This window comes from Meleagris gallopavo, chromosome 4 (genome assembly GCF_905368555.1).
Source record: "Meleagris gallopavo chromosome 4, MGAL_WU_HG_1.1, whole genome shotgun sequence".
Lineage (NCBI taxonomy): Eukaryota > Metazoa > Chordata > Aves > Galliformes > Phasianidae > Meleagris > Meleagris gallopavo.
The window spans coordinates 27,751,493-27,764,906 of record NC_139407.1 but is presented as its reverse complement, the minus strand read 5'-3'; the positions used below and the strand labels follow the sequence as shown (position 1 = coordinate 27,764,906).

At 40.0% G+C, this 13,414-nt stretch overlaps 1 long non-coding RNA gene across 4 annotated transcripts in view; it reads right to left on the bottom strand.

Annotated features, from left to right (window-relative positions):
• Positions 1-13,414, bottom strand: part of LOC146544454 (uncharacterized) — a 227,044-nt gene that overhangs the window by 29,393 nt on the left and 184,237 nt on the right. For all 4 annotated transcript variants that reach the window (XR_014882964.1, XR_014882962.1, XR_014882963.1 and 1 more), the window contains one exon: positions 11,021-11,233. This is a non-coding gene — a long non-coding RNA (uncharacterized LOC146544454). The remainder of the gene's footprint in view (positions 1-11,020; positions 11,234-13,414) is intronic.

The window sequence follows — 13,414 nt, the reverse complement described above, 5'->3', positions numbered from 1 at the left end:
CACAGGAAGGGCTCCTTTAAAGGCCTCCTCCTGAGGCTGATCATTATATATAACATCACTCCTTCATCATCCTTCTTCCATTTAACTGAACTCCACTAATCTCGCCACATAAAAGAAAAAAAAGTAATCCCTTTAATCATTGTGATGGTTGTGGCACAGTGTGATTATAAGGCAGGATATGGATGTCACAGATATTGTAGGAGACCTGCATATATCTCGCGAACAAGATGACACCAATAAAATTTATAAGCATGAAAATGCTGTCTTCAAAAACCTCTCTCTCCCATTCCAATAATTCAGTGAAACTCTGGGCTGCATGCACAGTGGTGATCACAGAGAAAAGGCTTTGTAGCATGGAGAAGACGAAGACAGAAGCCGTTCAGACAATTAAAGTGCCTGGACAATCTCACTGAGAGATTTGGCTGAAGATTTGTCTGATTTACAAGAAATTGGAGGCCCACAGTGGTGATCTACAAGGTTCTTTTAGCAGATAAATAAAGCTGCAGCATTCTGAGCTGTTGAACACAGCAGCAGTGTTTATCCCAGGCAGAGGATTACAAGCAGCTTCTAATGAGCTGTTTAAGCATCTCAGTATTTTCATTAATTTTTTCATGCTCATAATGCATTAAGAAAAAAAATAGACAAATATGAAATAATCTTAAAAAGAAGGAAACAGTATGAAAGGGAAAATCAATGAGGGAAAAATAAATTAGATAGCAAAAATAGCAGCTAGAACAAAGCATATCCTGTACAACAGATAAACTATCTGATGTATTTCATCTCTTTGTATTCACAGACTATCGATAAGTAGATCATGACTTCTTTAGACTTAACACTTACAGTTCCCTTTAATGAATTTCTAATCACTTTCTAAGCTACACAACTTGGTCTCATTTTAATCTGTGCTTGGAAGATATTGGCTTTTCTAACTGGAGACTACGGGAGCCCAAAAACCCAGTGCCACACATTTTCCTATGGACTGCATACAGCAGAATTTCACTGTGGTCTGTGAGTACTGCAATTACCCAAGCCTGGTCTCCTCTGCATTGAAGAACAGACTGGCTTTGATACCCAAGAAAACACAAGCTGCCACTGGAGCTTTTCTGGTAGCCTGATTACTTGCAATGGCTCCCTGCTGGTGACTGAGGAAGCATGGACTCCTCCCCAAGTCACGTTTATTGAGGCATTTCCAGTCAAACCAGTTGCCTCCTTCTACAGACTGTAGAAAATTAAAAGCTTGAAAAACTGCCCTGTGTCAGTTCTGCTTCAGAGAGGTCAAAAAGGTCCAGAGTTTTGGGAACACAGATGAACAGCATGATTGCCTCACCTTTCTTTCCACCTAAAAATACAATAATAATAAAAAATAACCACATTATCATTATCACTAACTACTTGTGAATGAATACTGAAAAGGGAGTGGCTAAAACACTTATATGAAAGTGTAATCCTATGTCTAGCACAGCTACCAAATAAAAATTCCCATTGCTTCAATGGAAGTTAGTTGGCAGGGCAAGCTGAATGCATCCCATGGTACAGCACAAGATGCAATTACAGCATAGAATAAAACTGGTGCAGATGAAAAACAAGTATTTTTCTCACCTCAGCATCAACTTGAGTACAAAAAGCAGTGGTGTATTTCTATCCTCTAGATATATTTATGAAAGCACCACAAAACATAATCAAAAAGTTTTTTTCCCCCTAGATCCACTAACATTCATTATAACTACTATTTGGTGCTTTTCTACAGAACCATGTAGATCTTTTCCAGTGATTCATCTCCGTTACCTAAAAAGACAGTGCTTTAGCTCCCAATATCATAACACTCTTGAGCTGTCTTTTTGCCTAATTGGCTACTGATCTTATAATCATTCTTGCTGTCAAATGTGCTCTGCTCCACTGATTTCCACTTTGCTGGGGTGCAAAAACATGGGTTACTAGCCTCAGCTGCAGGACTAGAGTTTATAGGAGTCTTGTATGTAGGCAGCTAAAAACTACCAATTATTTTTCATGGGATTTTTTCATCCTAAAAAATGGTAGAGGAAACAGTTTGTGTTGTTACGAACAAAAAATGAAACTGAAACAGAAGTGACTGACCAAAGGAATAAAAAAGTGCATTTTCTTCCTTTTTTTTTTTTTTTTTTAAAGGAAACAAGAATTACACCTGGCCCATGAAAGTCCATTTTGCATACAAAGTCTTTTTTCGGGTGGAGAGATACCAGTCAGCTTTTCCAAATTAGGCCACAAATGGTCAGGATCACTGCAACAGGCAGCAGAGGAAAGGGTAATCCCCTTAGCCCTGCAGCTACTGAACTACACTGCAGTGCTGCTACTGTGGAAATTCCCTGAGGAAAGTAATAGCTCCTAAAACATCAGCACCTATCACACATAATGTGAGTGTTTTCGGTGGTATCTCAATAAGACTTGCCAGGACCCTTTCGTGCTTGGGTTGAAGGTTTCGGACAGACACATCACAGTTGATGCTTGGTGCAATTTGATAGGCAGACTGTCAAGCTTGAAGTAATTCTTTCAGTGATACTCTCAAACCTTTGAGATCAAAGGTGCTGACTGATGTTGGTTTTCACATAGAGATTACAACATTATTTGATTTCATAGTAGTGTAGTCCCCAGAGAAGACATGAGTTGATTATGCAGTAATTCCAGGAGTGCCTCAAATCTCCTGGGGAGAGATGAATTCCATGAAACCAATTTTCAAGAAAGGACAATTGACCCCAGTGGCAATATTTTTTGCTGTTGTTTTTAGGAAAACTACAAGCTCTATTAAGATGTATTGCAAATAATTGAGTCTGACAGCCTGTGGCTTCAATAAGCTCTCTGCTGTGGATGGGGGAAAGTCTAGAAACCAGATGAGGGCTACATCGTGGATCATTGCCCTCACTCTCTCCTTTGAAAGGCACACTATTAAAACAGAGGTAACAAGCAGCCTATGAGACTCTAGGGAGAATCATACAGCATTTTGCTGCCAGTCCGCAGGGAAGTTCATGCTACTGCATGCAGCATGGAATACATATGCAAGTTTACAAATGGAGACAACTCAAATTGAGACCATGAGTTGTTTATGATTTAGGTCACATCCTAGAAGGCCACAAATTTTTGCAGATGGTGTTAAATACCAGCCAACAATACAGATTTTAAATAGGCTAGCAATGAAGATTTTCGTATCAAGAACTGACCTACTGAGTGGCAAAAATTACTGACATGTGCTTCACATTGTCAGTTTTTCCTCCCCAGAGGAATGGAAATAACCTTTCCCCAGCCTGTTGCTGTGCAAGGGTGTAAATGTAGCTTTCTCTCCAGCTGCAGAGAGTTTTCCTTCCCAAAAAGGATCCAGATTAAAGACATACATACAGATTACCAAGGGAAAGTCTTATGGACTCTCAGGGGCCTCCACATGGACATGCTTTAAGATGCTCCCAACAACACCCACCACAGGTGCTGAGTTGTGGTGGGAAAGTTCCAAGGACAGCATGAGTAAGTTCACAAGAGCATCAAGCCCACAAACAGACCTTGTTTGTGGGCCTATAGATCTCTTGTGCAAGAAGTAATAGAGCAATACCTCCCACTAGCAATGGCATTGCTATTTATAAATATGAATGTTGTATTCTATTTCTAAATGTTATTTAGAAATCAATATTTAAAAGCCATTATTTCATCAATTTCAGCATCATTTCTGATGTAGATTTCATCATAAATTGGTTTTAGAACATGAAGTCATATGCGTGTGACCTGGGGGTGGAAAATAATGGAAATATCTTTACAAAGGAATAAAAGCACCAAAAAGAAATTACCAACATTCTTATTCCAATTAGTGAACTGGAAAGAGTTCTTTTTTTTTCAAACCACAGTCTGAGGCTTCACAAACACCTCTTTCCCCAAGCAACATACAATGTGAGCAACCTATCAACAAAAAATCAGAGAAGCAGCTAGTTGACCACTACCCAGCTTGCCCACATATCTGCTATCTCAGGCTTTTTCAGAAATAATTGGAAAATGCAAATGTCTATGTATCACATCAACTACATATTATTCAAGCTTTTATTTCCTTTTGAGAAATAAACACTATACTTTGAAAAAAGGCAAGTGATGCCTCAAGGAGAATGAATGTAAGAACATCAAGTGTTTTGCACTTTAACATGCTGCTTCCAAAATCAGCACTTCTCAACCCTATTTGCCAAAAAGCAAGATCACCTTAAGATTACAGCCAGTGAGCTACCAAAACTGAGAAGCCCAGTGACTGAGGTATTAGCACTCTTATTAAATACATATGACCAATAACCAGAACATGAACCTAGTTTCTGATGATATTCAACTGGAGTCTGACATATTCACCATACCATCCAATTTTGCACAGTTAAGTGAGAACATAAATGCAGGAAAAAATCCTTAATTTTCAAGTTTCTCTGTAGAGACAAAAAGCCACTAAAAAAGATGTGAATGTTTTTTTGGTAGCAGTGTCTCACAAAGTGCTCCCAGCAGGTTGATCCTCTGTGCAATACCCAACATATGAGAAGACAGCAGATAGTTTCTCTAGGAAAGAAGCCAGTGATTGAGAAGCAGAAGAAACAGAAGCTAATTTCTACACTACATTTTTGAGACGTCTGTCATCCACACATAGCTTTGGAACTCTAATGATGAGGGAATTTTCTGTGAGCAAGAAAGCCTAACATTAAAGACAAAATTATTGGGAAAGACAGACAAACCCCTAGAGAAATATTACTGAATAGCAATGGCTCTTGGAGTATTAGAGAAAGACAAGACAGGAGCAAGTACTAGAACAAAATGACACCACAGTAAGATACATTAAGAGCAAAAAGCATCACAAATGAACATCAGAGGTGAAAGTATCAGGACAAAGCAGCCGGGTAGTAAAGGCAGCAGGTTGTGATGAAAAGCTCAACAACTCAAGGCTTTAAGTTGTTCCAGGACACTTTTTGAAGAGATAAGTTATACCGATAATACATTGTGCTGCTTAGCAGGACACAGACAGCTGCCCTAAAAACTCAGAAGAAAAGAATGTGCTCATACAGATACTGACAATCTGAAAGGCATGTGATATTCAACAGGTTGGAAATACTAGAAACTGTGGTCATGTCCTTCAGCAAAGTAAAACCTAAGGACAAGGGAAAAAGATAGCACATAGGTGCTGCCACCATAGCATAAAAAGATTCAGAGGTCAACTAGCAGCTTTGGCCAAAGCAGCACTAGCTGCCTAAAATATGCTTGAAGAAAGCACTACATAATGACATAGAAATGCAATTGTATTTACAGCAGTGTCATACAATGCTCTTTGCATAGCCAATCAGGATTTGTTTCACTTATTTGATTTGTGTTCGAAAATGACTGCGACCTCTCCTATTATTACCCAGCATGTGGCATGTGAAACAAACATTAAACAGCATGTTTAAAAAATACATATTTTGGAAAAGTGCATGCACTTTTTTATACCAAAAAAATGGGTCTCTGTTAATTTTAACCCCGTGATCCAGGAGCATCAAAACACCCAAGACATGTCTTTGGAAGCTATCTGTTTCCATTTGTCGTTTTACTTCTCTCCCAAACAGCCTGCCAACATTTACTATGTTCAGACTTCACATCACACACTCATAGAACATTCTGAGTTGGAAGGAATCCACAAGGATCAGAGTCCAATTCTGAGCCACACAGGACCACCCAAAAACCAAACTATATGTCCAGAGTGCTGTTCAAATGGTTCTTGAACTGTGACAGCTTGGAGCCATGTCCACTCCTCCGGGGAACCTGTGTCATGCCCACCACTCTCTGGTGAAAAACTTTTGCCTAACACACAGACTGAGCCTCCAGTCATGTCTTTTGAGTTATTGGCAAAGAATCCTTTCTTATCTCCTGGAAAGAACGTAGCATTGTGCCTTCACATTAGTGTATGTTCCCTTGAGCCCTGGAAAACCAATCTAATGTAAACACATTTTACTGTAATTCTTTGAGCCTGAACCATCAGCCAATGTTCACCCTAATATTATGTACTCGTCTAGTTGAATTCTGGACAATTTGTCCAGGTACGAGATGGATACTTTAAGAAACAGAATCAAAAGCTTTGCTTTTGGAAGCAAAAGCAAAAGCAGGAAGATTACATCTACTGAATTCATTTGGTCATCTCAATAAATATACCGCTTCCTAGCTGGACAACAAGGCCTGCCTTTGTCACCAGAACAATTCAGGACTACAGACATTCTCTTACAGGTTATGTTCTTGCAGTCCTGATGAAACCTATTGGTGTTAACATCTGCTTAGAAAAAAGGTAGAGTTTGACCTTGTCTGCCTTACTAAATTGAGCTTTGTTATCTCAGTTCTTTTTTGTGCTCTCCTTCCTTACTTTATTTGTCCCTGGCTGCCTAACCTCAAGTGTTATTTTTTTTTTTTTCCCTTGGAGATGCTATATTGAAACTAAAGTAATGGATAATTACTTTTCCTCAGAAATTTCTGTAGCAAAGTTTCAAGAAAGGCTCGTTTGGTGACATGTACAGTGGAATAAAAATCGCATATTGCTGATGGGGAATTTTTTTTACCTGGTAACACCAAGAGATGTTTGCAGAGACTGACAGTGTCTGAATACTTATCTTCTACTGCAGGTATTGCCTTGAAAAGTCTTGATTTTGTGTCAGCTTTGATTAAGCATGACCTGTCTCACTTACATGAGAGTTTGTGGCAGGTTTTCTATCTTTCCACCATGCCAGTTGTAGGTGGCTCTGATTAACTCTTCCTTTTTCTCATCGGTAACCTAGATGAAAACACCCTACTTATATTTTGCAAGACATTAAGAAAGACTCATACTTGGCTTGATGATTACTGATGGAAATACATCCATTTTCTTCAGTACAGTGCTCAAGACAAGAATTCCTCTGGGCCTGGAAGCAAGACTTACAGGGACACTGTATAATAGGAGGCTTGTGACCTTGCTACAGAGCAAATGCTTTGTGCGTTACAGAGGTTTCTATCCATTTGTGCTGTGCAGAAGTGCAGCTTGGTGTGTAGTGCGCTGCGGAAGCATTTTAGCAAGCCGCATCAAGGATGATACATGGGGGTGAGTGGCTGACTGAGTGAGAGCTGTCCTCCTGGCTGCACAGGATGAGATGTGCTTGCAGTAGCTCATGGTTGTCCAACCTTTTGACTTGCCTAGGCTGCACTGAATGAAGAGGAATTGCCTTGGGCTGCATATACGTAGGTGACTCCAAAAATAATGTCTCCTATTTACTTTCATGGAAACCACAACAGATACAAAGAACACAGCAACGCTATTTGATAGAGCAAATTCTCAGCTACAAAACACTCTTTTTCAACAGTCACAACTATTAGTTATGCATTTTCACCAGCAACGAACAGGAGCCTGCATGCTGTGCTTGTAACAATCTGCATCAGCAGAGGTGATCCACTGTTGCCACTGCTGAAATGCACTGCCCACCGCTTCACTGTGCTCACGTCTACTGGTTGGTCTCCATAAAGATTCATCAAGCATTGATGATTGTCAGTGCAGGTGCACTGGTGCAGGTTTTTTTTTCCATATTATGGAATTTGGTGCTCCATCCACACTTCCATGTCGGATGCCATTCTGTCAGACTGCCCCTCCGCTGCCATCTGCCACATGGCAGCAACATGTAAGGGAATACTGGTGGAAAGGTTCAGTCTCTAATGTGATAATACCAACATCCACCTCTGATGTCATGGGCTGACAGAATAAAATAGGAAGCATTACTTTTGGAACAGTCTTCATAAAATATATGCTACAGTTAATGTACATAAAGTAACCACATTTATTTTAGTATTCAATGTTTTTGTATTGAAACATATTTTAAAAAGAGAGTAATAAAAACATAAAACTAGTGGGATATGTGACCTTGTTTTTGTGAAACTAATGCATCAGGCTGGTTTGATGGCTGTGGCTGCAATTCTTGGTATTTTAAGGTATTCATCAGATTTTTGATGAAATTCTACTCTTTCTCTACTTCATCTTTCAAAATAGTTGTTCAGAAATGTTCTTACTGCCAAAAAGCAATGATGTGAATAAGGTGTGACTGTGAAGAGAAGGATATATCTCTTTGGTAAGAGACGGCTTATAAAGGTGTAAAGAAACATGGTCAGATTTTTGCAACTCCATATATTCCATCTGGAAAGTTACAAATTTTCAAATATATTTGTACTGACTGAAAACAAAGTCACAAACAAACAAAAAAAAGTATGATTTTTTTGTCAATCTTGAAACCTATTCTCAAATTCCTGTATTAAAATGGAAAGCACAGCTGCATATTTTTTGCTGTTCACAGGACATGTTCAGCCAACATATCAAAATGCATAAACTTATTTGCCATAACTTGAGTTAGCACCACATCATGCTCCGTGCCCTGCTTTCATCCCAGACAGCATGAATATCACCTCGATGTTTGATTGTTGCTGTGTCACAGGCGTGTGCCTGGGACTTGGCCACTCGACAGGGCAGAGCTGCAACTATGATGGCACAGAGCAGGGGTAGCCACAGTCTGAGCTGTGCCAGGCCGCATGAGGCCTGTGTACCTCAGGTTGGACATGCCTGCCATAGCTCCTACCATGTGGCTCAGAGCTGTAAGAGCTTCTGACTTTTCTGTGGGCATTTTTCCTAGCTTCAGTCGTTGAAGTAATTTTCCAGAAAAGTGCTAACAAAACAGACAATGCCCTACATATGAAACCATGATAAAAAGAATCACCATCAAATCATTTACTGTACATTAACTTTTTCTAATTTGCTCTTCCTTTCAATAAGAGCTTTAGGAAAGAGCATGAGCAGAGGAAGCAATAAAAGTTTAGCTGGGCTAGTGTGAAAGAAAGCTGTATAACTCCATTGAGCTTTTGTGATCACGTCAGCACGAAGCTGGAGCCCTAAAGGGTGCACCTGGTGTGTCCTACAGTGTGAAGTCCTCCTTTACACAGTTTAAAGGATATGGGCCCATCACCTCCCTAAAAGCAGTATTTTACTGATTGCATTGATGATCTGGCACATACCAAGGGTCTGACCTGGTGTTTCCTATTATGATTTTAACTGATTCAAATTATTGACTCCAATAGCTAAAGAACTGATCTCTACATGCCTGTCTGAACACTGCAGATGAAAAAGCATACCCTTTATGCACCCCACAAAGAACAACCTTGTTCTGCTGAAGACAATTCACAGAAAATTCTGCATCGTATATATTAGGCTAGGAGATAGGGTGGTCTGCTACATTTCGTACAGCTGTTTGATTTATATTCTTGTACTGTTGATCTAGCAAACTGCCTGATTTTGACTGCAAGCATGGATTTCAACTGATAAATGACTTTTTCCTTTGGGCTTACAACTTAATATTTACTACCTTTAAAAAACTGAACAGAATTAATAAATACTGCAATAGGGGCAATACAGATTCTGATGCTTTTCTCTGAAAGAGATGTAGACGTACAATAAAACACAAATATAGACACAAGCTAAAACAAGGAGAGCTGAGGCCAACCTCCTGACTGCTCCTGATGACTGAGATGTAGGAAGAAACCATTTCCCAACACAAATCATAGGTTTTTTTGAGTGTTCAGCATGGATATTGGTTGCTTGCTGGACACAGACTGCAAGCATTTCACATTACTCCTTAGCTGCTATGGACTGATGACTTTCAAGACATGCTGCAAAACACACTTGTTCTTTCCTCAAGCTACTGGAAATCAGAGAAGATAGAGCGATGACAACTGTGGAATGCAATTTATCTTTCACTGCTTATCTTTCTGGCTACTTTTTTCAGGTTATAGAGATAGCAGCTAGATTAAATATCTGTTGAGATCAGGTAGAAGCAAAAGTTTTCCCACTGGTATGACAACACAAATAAAGAAATAATAAATTTCCAGCTTGGTCTTGTAGAATTATAATATAAAACACACAAAAATCACGTGATGTGCTGCAGGCTGATTTGTCTATTTATGGCACTGTTTCAGAAGTATAAAGGGTGAGAGGGCTGATAACTGAATTTACCTCTCTGTCTCTGTGAACTGCCTTGGCTATCCCACTGGCCAAATTGCCTGTAAGCTCCTGTGGTTGTGAGAGCTGTCCCTGCAGACTGCAAAACTTTGATTTAATCTTGGGCCTGACCAGATAACTAATAGAAAGTGATCAGCCAGTTAAGGGTGCTTAAGTTAAAGATTCCAGGAAGTTATTTACAGCTTCAAGACACTTCCTGCCCTGGCATTTAACTCTTCAGGTATGTCCAGTTTCCAATTAACTGACCACACCAGCTGAGCAAAACTGCCTCAGTGGAGCTGTGCCCCTTCATGACTCTGAGAATCAGCATAGAAAACCTTGTTCCCCTGAGCATTTTGGCTAGGACTGTCACTTCAATAATCCTCTTGCTACTTCACTCAATTTCAATAATATGATATGCAGAATATATATGTGGTAGCACTTACTCCAACAAAAGTAAGTAATTCTGCTGCAAACCCCAACACAACTCCAGGGGTGCAAGCTCCACCAGCTACATGCCAAACAAACCCATACACATGCAGTGAAGGAGCTGCACTGTGAGCATCCACAGCAGCTTGCTGCTCCCTGCTTTCCTTGCCTCAGTAGGTATTTGGCTGCTGACCATTGTCTTGAGTCTAAACATATACCTGACAAAAGCCTAAGTGACCAAAGAGCCAAGCAATCCTTGGTTCCTCTGTATACCCTGAATTTAAAGAGACTGTATCCAGATTTCTGGGTAGCTTCCCAGCCAGCTTTGCTTTTGAAATAGAAACACGTTCCCCCAACTATCACCGTTCTTGTCACCATCCAACGTGGAACCGCAAGAATATATCTATATCTCTATAGCAATCCCTCCCTACTTTCCCTACCTCTGTCCCCCCAAAAAGGTGGATAGAAGATTTTTCATTTAGAGAAAAAATACTGATAGCTTTTGGTATCACACAGCACCAGCCCTACAGAAGGCACACACCAAATCGGCACCACCACTGCATGGTGAAAGACATCATTTTAACTCACCTTCCTGTTTTCTTGTATGCCACCAGCTAGGCATTCAGCAGCACAGAGGTTTGCACCAGGCTCTTACGTGTTCACCCTCACTAGTGTAGTTGTGGCAAATCATCTGTGATGGCTCAGGGCAGCTTCTTCTGCTTTCTTCTCCAAATGAATTCTTCTGGATCCACAGAGATGACTCAATGCTAACATGCAGACCACATCCTGAGACTGTTTGACCTGAAAGATAATTAGCAAGCATTTCTGTAAGGAATAATTGAAACACTCATATCCTAGCACAAGGGATAATCCTTCTCACTAGTTAGTGAACAAAAGGAAGTTAGCAGATAGGAGGCTTTGAGAAAAAATGTGAAGTTGTACTCTTCTTCTGGAGGGCTGAGCTAGGAGCAAGTTTGCAGTTTTAAGAAAAAGCAGTAGAGGGAAAAGAGATAGTAATCTAAAGGAAAGACTGATTTCAGTTTTAATATTTTACATATCTTTCATACACAAAGAAAGGTTGGGATACAAAAATTAACAGAATGGGAGAAAAGGAACAACCAATGAAGAGCAAAGACAAATACATAAGAAATTAGCTGAGTAAATGCTTTTGTTGTTGTTATTTAATAAATAAATAAATAAATAAATAAAAGAAAAAAACTACCTGCCCAAATGAGCTCTTCCTGAAGTTTGAAGTACATGAATAGAGAAAATATTTCCTTGCCTCTCAGGAGATCTTATCTCAGTGTTCAAACACACTCACTCCCCATCCTCAAACCGCAAAGCATACATTGGGAGTTTGAGGTAAACATTTTCTAGATGTGCAGTACAACTTATCCCAAGTCCCACAGACGACTTCTAAAAGTGATGTATTGCAGTTGAATGCAGTATCTGCGTTTTCATTAAACTCTGAACCATGGGCTCCCATTCCCCATGGGGAATTTTCTTTAATATATGGTTTCAATTTCAAAACAACATCACTTTGGGACCTATTCTGCTTTTATTTATGTAGACTGGCAGACGATGCATCTGCCTACTGATAGCAACTTTAATCAAAAAAGAATCTTTTCAATACAAAACTAAACAATTAATTGGATACCTTAGCAAACATGTACGTTACACTCCCATCATGGGTCTTGGGAGCAGCTAGACTTTAAAACTGATAAATAAGGTGTCCTTGTATTCTTTAACCATATCCCAGGGAAAGTGGTTTGTAAAATAGTAAAATTGCTACGGCACAAATATTTATCACAGATCCAATAAGATTTTATGTGGCTTGTAACTACAGTATTATATGTTTTATGCTCCTTCAATTTTTAGTTTCTAGTACATCCAGTTTTTTCACTATAGACAATTTCACAACCAGTGGAGATCTGTAAACAATATCTTGTTACAGACCCATGAATACCAGGTGTAATTATTTCCCCTGCGTTTTCAGTGAAGCTTTATTCTTCCTGAACACACATTGTTCATGATCTAAAAATGCCTGGAACGCAAGGCACAATTACCTTTATTTTATTGGATTTGTCAGGTTTACAAAGTTTTCAGTCCATTGGAAGTTAGCCTTCATTATGCAACATCCACAGTTAGTTTTAAGTAGTGGACTATTTTGTATCATTCAGAACAGCTTGTTCTTTAAAAACAGATCATACCATCATAAAGCCAAGGCATCCACTGAGGTGTGCTACATCCTGCCCCTTTGATAAAAAGGCAGTTAATGGAGGTATTAAATATTGCATCTTTAGATGTACAGCTGCCCAGAAGGCAGACTACTCCACACGAATCAGTGCAAATCATTCATGTCTGGCTGGAAAGTGTAGCTGGAGCATTAGCATAGCTATTAAAGGGAGGATTCATAGATTCCAGCCCCAGACTTGTCTGGGGCACAGAGGTTGTACAACCAGCAGGCTGAAGCTGTATTTCTGCTCAGAGCAACCCCACCCGGTCAATCTACTGCAGGTTTGCGTAGCATTTCAGTTCTTTCTGCAGGCTGTAGAGAGCCAAAAAGAGTACCATGACATTAAGCAGCCACTGCCAGACTCGTTTCTGTCTGCTGTGTCAGCACGAGCACAGAACTAGTGAAAGGAACTGATTTGACTGCAAAACACTCCCAGTGCAGGAAGATCAGCAGGTAGGGGATAGAGCAGTTGCTGAAGCAGCAATGTTGATAGCTGCCCAGCATAGGGGAGGCAGCCCTGACAGAAAGAGGGTGCCCCAGGCTCATTAAAAATGAATAAGAAGGTCTTAATCTCACAGATATGCCGCCCTCCCTCCAGGCTGGTGTGGGAGCTGTGCACAAACTCCACAAGCTGGATACTTAGGGCATATCAATTATTTACTGACTAATAGGTGCAGTAGTAACAGAGTAACAAACCAGGAGACTGGGAATTAACACATTCACCATCCCAGCAGGGCAACTGATGC